Source organism: Vulpes lagopus, chromosome 4 (assembly GCF_018345385.1).
Source record: "Vulpes lagopus strain Blue_001 chromosome 4, ASM1834538v1, whole genome shotgun sequence".
NCBI lineage: Eukaryota > Metazoa > Chordata > Mammalia > Carnivora > Canidae > Vulpes > Vulpes lagopus.
In genome coordinates, this window is record NC_054827.1 from 95,192,890 (window position 1) to 95,200,905 (window position 8,016).

The 8,016-nt window shown below is 41.3% G+C and overlaps 1 pseudogene; it reads left to right on the top strand.

Moving 5' to 3' along the window:
- The first annotated feature begins 413 nt into the window (after positions 1-413).
- LOC121488647 lies at positions 414-857 on the top strand (annotated as a pseudogene).
- The last annotated feature ends 7,159 nt before the right edge of the window (positions 858-8,016 follow it).

Genomic DNA, 8,016 nt, shown 5'->3' on the forward strand with positions numbered 1-8,016 from the left:
CATGACAAGAGAACTAGGGTGCAGAGAGCTTAAGTTCTTATACACAAACACACAATGATGGGCCCTGGACTGAAGTTGGTCCATAAGCCTCCAAAAATCCAGAGTCTGCCCAGTGTATTTGATAGCCAGGGTTGGTTTGGAGTTGGGTGAGAATTTGCCAAGGAGGAGAAGAGGTAGTGGGGAGAGAAGGCAGAGGCAGATGGAACATGTATCAGGAAGCATGAGATGTGTTGGGGGTGGTGAGCTACAGCCCAGGCAGAGGCAAGGAGGCTGAGTTGCAGGGGAGGGGAGTAGTGGAGGCAAGTGGGAAGCCAGGCCAGTGCAGTACATGGAGGGCTTGTGGGCCAGGCCACAGTGATTGGACTTGATCTCCTACTCAAGGAAAAGTCAGAGAGAAGCCATAGTGATGAAAGATGGCAGCCACCATGGGCTCGGGAGAAAAGTCCCTCACAATTTTCAATTGTTGGAAAAACTGGAAGAAGGCCAGAAAGGAGTAGGAGATGGCACAGTTAGCTGGGGTCTAGAAGGTGACAAAGACATGACACTTACAAGATAGACCAGGATGATAATTGAGCCTCCAAGAACAATTTATGAAAACTGAATATACAGCCTTAAAATAGAATGTGGACCTAAATACCCAGAAACACCCCCCCTTTGTAAGATTTGTAACAAAAATTAATATGAATGGAGTTAATAGTTCTAACGGAGTGGTGGACCCAAGGGCCATATCAGTGCTAGCAAAATGGCAGAATTCATATAGCTTCAAAGTTGTCCTGAAAGAGCTCCTGTGCCTAATGATGTCTAAAGAAAACATGATACTCCCTCAGCCACCCAAAGGACAGTGTTACAACAATTAATCAAAAAGAGAAACCACAGGCCCTCCCCCTTCCCCCCATCATTCGATTTAAGCAGTCATTTTCCACAGTAGTACATTTTCTAGATACATATTGTAGACCTCAAAAGTACTGGAAAGGAAGTGCCCATTCAAAGGCAATTTATCTTAAGATACTGTAAATGATACTAATTTTTTGTCCATTTGAAATATATAAGTTGTGCTATAACAAATCATCCTGTCAAGTGTAACCACTGTCCACATAGTTGAACTTCTGGGATCAAGAAAGTATATTTAAATTGATTCCCATCATAACCAGTGGGGCACATCTAACTCAACTGTGAAAAGACACATCACATAATCACCTTGCTGCTGATTACATGGCCTGGGGTCTCTGCCTTCTCCCCTTCTCCTCCTGCTGGCTCCCTCCCTCCCTCCACCCACCCCTCCTGCAACAGCCCTCCAGCTTGGGGTGGCTTGCTAGAATAGGCGTGAAGGTTTCAGGTCGCAGCCTGTGGGACTACTGCTGAGTGTGCAGGGGTGCTCCAGCTGCACCCCTGGTTTCTTTTCTTAAGTCTTAAATGATGCCTTCCCCCCTCCAAGCATCATCCTTTCTCCACTTCCCATAATCACCCTCGGCCAAAGCATAGATTGTAACCCCCTCTGCTCCCCTCTGAAATTGGCCTTTGGTGAGGAATTCAGGGCTTTCCCCATATCTTTTCCCCGACCTTAATCGAGGAGTCCTGCTTTTTCCTTCTTCTTCAAATCTCTTTTTGCACCATCACCACTCAATACTTCCTTGCTTTGGCTGGAAGCCATCAGGTAAGGTTGAAAAGAGTCTCTGACTTCCCTCATTTAGTTTGGAACCACATTTACTCTCTACTCTCCACCAGCCTGGAATGAATATTGGGTCCTCAGCCCTGCCACCCTCTGCTGTCATTGTCAGCTGATGCTGGTTTTATTTGCTCAGGTTTTGATAAAGTGAAAACAACAGTAACCAGGGGGTACTCAGACCTACCAGCTCTCAAAGTGCTTGGTGTTAAAACTTGGAGAAAGGCCACAGAAGACACTTGTAAGCACACACAATCCCTCTGAATGAATTGTTTTCTTTTCCTGTAATTGCTTTTGCTTTTAACAATTGAAGAAGTTTTAAACAGGGTTCTCATGTGGTCATCTTACAAATCCATTTGGGTCTAGTTTGGAATCTGACAACTGGAACAAAAATAACTTTGGATTTGGTGCATACTTTGGTTTTGGTGCTGCTGCATCTCATGGTCCTCAGCAGGGATTGAGAAAGAACTCAGTGTGCACAGAAGATCCCTGAAATTGGTGGGCTTGACTTCCTGGCAAATTGCTGTGTTTTTCCACTTTTCTGTTTAGGACCACTAAATGCTGAGATGTGGGTGCATACCAAAATAAAAGTGATTTGTTAAGTTCTAAGGGTTTTTTTTTTTAATATAGTGTTTGTGTAAAACCACCTTTTTGAAGCAGCAACTATCAAGTCTGAAAAGCAACCGATGTTTCCAATAATCTTTTTCTGGGGGATACCTTAGTTCTAAAGATTTAACATCCTTTAAGTAACGTTGAACATAACAGTATTCCATAAGCAGACTTTTTATTGTCAGACCATTGCCTGATTTTAATATAATAAAAAAAAAGGTGTGCTTAAAAAAAAAAAGAAGTCAGAAAAGGCTGTGCAATACGCAACCCTTCACAAATATGCATTCCAAGAAAGCCATGTGGGTCTTACTGTGTCATAAGAAAGTAAAAATGAAAAGGTCAATTTTTTAAAAAAGAGATCATTTTTGAGATATAAGCAAAGAAACATTTCTTATTCTACATCTCTCATATGCAAAGATGGAAAGATCTGAGAGAAACTTATAAAAACAAGAAGAAACTTTAGAAACTAGACAGAATTCCAGAGGAAAGATGAAATCCATTTGACATTAATTTTCTGCTGTAGATGATGGTCACAACTTCTCCTAAGCACTCACATTTGGTAAATCAAAGTGTTAAACAAGTAAATCCCTATTAAAGGTAATGGAAATTGGAGACAGTGAAATCCATATACTTTTTTTTGTTTCCTAGTGTGGGAAGCACACAGAAAATTTCACAGGAATAAAACCTATAACAGCAGTAGGTTGAGACTCACTCTTGGATGCTGACTCAGAGATTCTCATCACTTTCTCCTCTCTCTCTTGCTCAGGACCACCCAGCCCTGGACTTCAAGTCTGCCCATGCAGACATCATGCCAAAGATGAGAAGTTAGGTCCCTGTGTGGTGAGACTTGACCAATGGGAACTTGAGAGTGATGTAGTTCAGTACAGTTTTCCAAAAGCCTGCTCTACAGTGTGGGCTCATCTCACAATCCTTTGGGAGAAGGGCCACAGGCCAAACAAAGGAGGCTGCTGTGAAGTACAGTGTCTCCTTGGCAAAGCATGGACATATGGCTTCTTCTCTTGCCTTACCATCCATTTTCCTCATCCTTCCTTCCCTGAACTTGAATTTCCCATTTAATCATAGAACTTTGATCCTGTTTCTACCTCTGCTTTCTCTAGGACTTGCATTAGGATGGCAACAAAAAAGCAGGGATGGATAAACACTTCCTCTGTATTTCTACTTGGCCTGGTGCAGATGAACATGTGAATCAAGAATAGGCCACTACTGCCAGTTCTGTTTTTTTGTTGGTTGAGCCTATTCTCCCCTCTGGTCCTGAAGATCCTCCTCTTTCTCTTACACAGGTATCTTTGGAAGTCTGGGGCTCTGTCCTCTCTCATCCTCCCTTTGCCAACCATCCATAGGAAACACCTTCACTTGAGTCATGGATCCTTTGGTGTATTAGCAGACATGTGATATCTCACAGTCACATTTCATTGAAAACCTCACTTCTGATGGTGGGCTGTGTAGTTCATTGGTAGACAACATCACCTGGGAAGAGATAGAGCAATATGTTTTAGGACAGACTCCTTTCCTGAGAGCAATACAGAAAGAACAAGTCCTTTACTTCTTGCAAGAGGTGTGGTTTTGTACAAATTACTTAACACAGATGTCATTATTCTTATCTACAAATCTACAAAAGGAATAATTGCAATTATACCTGCTCAAGGGGATTATTGTAAGAATTAAATGAAATCATATGGTAATGAAGTGCTCTGTGGGTCATACAATTGCTATCTATCTATGTACCTGGCTAACAATCTATCTATCCTTCCTCTTATATATGTGTGTATCAATCCATCTACCCATCTATCCATCTATCCATCCATCGACCATTCCCTCCATCTGTCTACTCACCCATTCACTGTACTCTATCCCCCATCAAGCAGATATAAGACTCCAGACTCTGGTGTGACACATCAGTTGTCTAATGGCATAAACCTGCCACCCGTAGTCAGAAGAATTACTAAAAGTGGAAACAATATGATTAATAAACTGTTTTGCAAATATCAAGGAAAAAACTGCCCTCGTCTTTATCAGAACTTGAACATGTTTAGGTGCTCTGGGGGATTTCTTGTATTGATGAAGCACCACTTTCAGGGTTTCTGCTTGCCCACAAATCAAGTTTATTGTGCTTCCTCCAGGTGCCCCTAGGGCAAAATAGAACTGTTGTTGACTATGGTTGAAGAGTTCACTCTGGGCTGTGGCAGGACTAGGAAGCATAGGTGTATAGGCTAGAGTGATGATTGAATTCCTCAGAACCAGTTGAAATGAAGCCATATTAACATTTCTTTAAATATTTTTAAATTCACAGGCTCTTAAAAAATCCCTAGATATCATAATTCTTCTTTAATACTTTCAGAATATATTCTAAACAAAAATCCTCAAAGAGAAAGCATTTATTTAGGGACAAAGGTGTTTAATCAACTGTCGCAATCCATGCCAACCTGGGACATTGCTGTGGGGACCCGGAAGCCCTAATACCCTGCTGTCCTTGTTCTTTTCCTGTACACACCTGCCACTCCGGTGTGTAATGTGAGCTGCTCTTTTGCCCACACCTGGCCCCCGCAGGGCTGTGTGCTACTCTTATAGAGATAGCTATTACTCTCTCATTTATCCTGTAGAAAGTAGTTCTTGCCATAGCCCAGTTTTTGCCCTGTCCTAGCTGCTGATCTGTCTTGTAGGATTCCAGAGCCCTGGGTAGTGCTTCATGTAAAAGGCTTCCACATCAGGTAAGACCAGATGCTGCTCTGGAAACTAGGGATTCTCAATCCCGATTGCTCATCACAGTTACCTAGGAGCATAAAAACACCTGCCTGCCCAGGTGCCTTGTGGACCACAAGTGGGGTGGAATCCTAAGAGTTTGAGAATCCCTGTCCTAATTCAGTACTCCCTAGTCTTTGCTCTCAACAGACCCTGATTTCTGTGAATGAGATTGAAATGTCTGCCAGGAAAATGGGGTCATATAATTTATTTTTTCAAATTAAGCAGAAAAAAAACTAATGTTAGCGGATAGAATTTTCTCAAGTTTAAAATTTCTCCCATACATTTTCTTGAAATTATGGGATCAAATACTACCTCATTGATTAAAATATAGCCAAACATTGTGTCTGATTTAGCCCCCATTTTATTATTTTTTAAAAAGATTTTATTTATTTATTTGAAAGAGAGAGAAAGTGAGAGAGATCATGCACAAGTGGTGGGGGAGAGGGGCAAAGGGAAAAGGAGAAGCAGACTCCTCCCTGAGCAGGGAGCCAGATGTGGGGATTGTCCCAGGATCTCGGGATCATGATCTGAGCCAAAAGCAGATGTTTAACTGACTGAGCCACCCAGGTGCCCCTATGTTTTATTACTTTATATGAAATATAAAAATACTTCATGATGTTATGACAGAATCCACATACTCTGCCAGCTGAACACATTTAGAACCATGATGATGCTGACATTTGTACCTAGGACTGCTTTTCTAGAGAAAGAGAGTTTTTCAGAGAAATGGAATCAATGGGATAGAGGAAGAGCAAGAGGAAGAGAGGAGAGAGAGTAGAAAGGAGGGATGGAGGGACTTATTTTGAGGAACTGGCTCACATGATTGCAGAGGATGGCAAGTCCAAAATCTGCAGGATTGGCTAGCAGACTGGAGGCTCAGGGAAGAGTTGACATTGCTTCTCAAGTCCAAAGGCAGTCTGGAGGAAGAATCCCCTTTCTTAGGGAGTTCAATCTTTTTTTCTCTTATGGTGTTCAACTGATGTGATAAAACCTAAACACCCTGAGAATGGTAATCTGCATTATTCAAAATCTACTGATCTAAATGCTAATCTCATTAAAAACAAACAAAATCCTTCCCAGAAACATCAAAACTGACATTTGACCAAATATATGGGCACTGTGGCCCAGCTAAGTTGACACCAATCATCACAGATTGGATATGCACAGTTAAGAAATAGTTCATCTGGGATCCCTGGGTGGCGCAGCGGTTTGGCGCCTGCCTTTGGCCTGGGGCGCGATCCTGGAGCCCGCTTCTCCCTCTGCCTGTGTCTCTGCTTCTCTCTCTCTCACTGTGTGCCTATCATAAATAAATAAAATTAAAAAAAAAAAAAAGAAATAGTTCATCTCTTACATTATACTCTGAGCAGCTGCCTTTTAGGATGCAGAGTTTTAATACAGATATTTATTGAATCCTAACTTGACACCTTAGTTCTTGGTCTTCATTGATTGGAAGGTCTCCCTCCCCCTGAAATGAACCCCACTCGTCCCCCCAATAGGACTTTGCTGAGGCTATTCCCTGTCCTTCATGTTTTTTCACTTCATCTGTACTTTACAAGTCCAAATTCATTCTTAAATTTTTTTCCACTGAAAAAAACTATAAAAATTAAATTCCTGTAGTTTTATTGTCTCAATCATGTAACCTGTCACTCATTTGAACGGTCTGTCATAATTTAACTGCTTCCTAAGTTCAGGCGATGGAAAGATTTTCGAGACTGGGACACATTTGCTAGTCACTATGCACCTGGCTTTTGTTGAGTGAAGGAGTTAATAAGCAGATGATATTATTTATTGAATACTTTTCATGGTATTAGAGTATACATAGCAAGGAAAAATAAAGCCAAAAGTCAAGAATGGGTGAAGGACCCACCAACACATAGTATTGGAATACATAGTGACGAGCTGTTGAATAATTTTCCTGACTTAGCAAAATACATCGTGAAAGAGTAGACTTGGCATTGAGAGAAGTTTCCCTCGGATGGATGCAGCAGTCTTTTCACTCTACTTCAGCAAAATTAAAGAGAGTCAGCTCTTCAAGACCCAGACAAATCATCTACTTCCATGCTTGTTCACTTTAAGAGGAAGTTTGTTTGGCCTTTAATACTTAACAGATTGTGGCCACAGTGAGAAATTTCTGATTCCTCCACAATGTAGGGTTTCCCCTTACTGAAATTCCCTAGCAATAATTTCTCTCTTTTTTATAATTGAAATACATATGACACAATGTTACATTAGTTTCAGGTACACAACATAATGATTCTACAATTTATGCTACACTTACAAGTGTAGCTATTATTATACAGTGCTATTACAATACAATAGACTATATTCCCTATACTGTACTTTTTATCCTTGTGGCTTATTTAATGTATCACTGGAAAGCTATACCTCTAAATGGTTTCACTTTCTTGCAGAGGTACATTTCTGGTTCTCCATAGTTGACAAAATGTTCATTATTCAAACACTTGACTGCCTCCAAAAGATCTGGCATGCACACCATATGTATATACTTGAGAAGAACATCAAGCCAAAGGAAGGCCTTCCCACCTCTTGAGGCTCATGGAAATGAGAATATGTGTCTTGGGCAGTAAGCTTCTCTACAATCCCTAATTGCCAGAAGAAGACCAGGAAAAGCCCTTGATTTTCAGTGAATGGCCTCTTTTGTATTTTCTCAGGGGCTGCTCTACTGAGTTACCAGCTCCCAGTTCTGTCCTGGACACCTCTGATAGAGGACAATATTCCATTCAAGTTGGTGCTTATAGGAGGCTACTTTATTTAGAATTCAGATAATGTTTTCTAGTGTCCAGTCTTATCCTTCTGGTGCCAAACTCTGAGAAAAGCAGCTCTATATTTCATCTTTACTGAATGTAGACATGAGGCAGGGGCCTTGGCTGTTGGTCTGTCCAGAGTCATTCCCAGCCCTGCAACCCTGGACCACTTAGTGAACTCCTTTGAGCCTCAAATTCCTCATCTATAAAATGGGC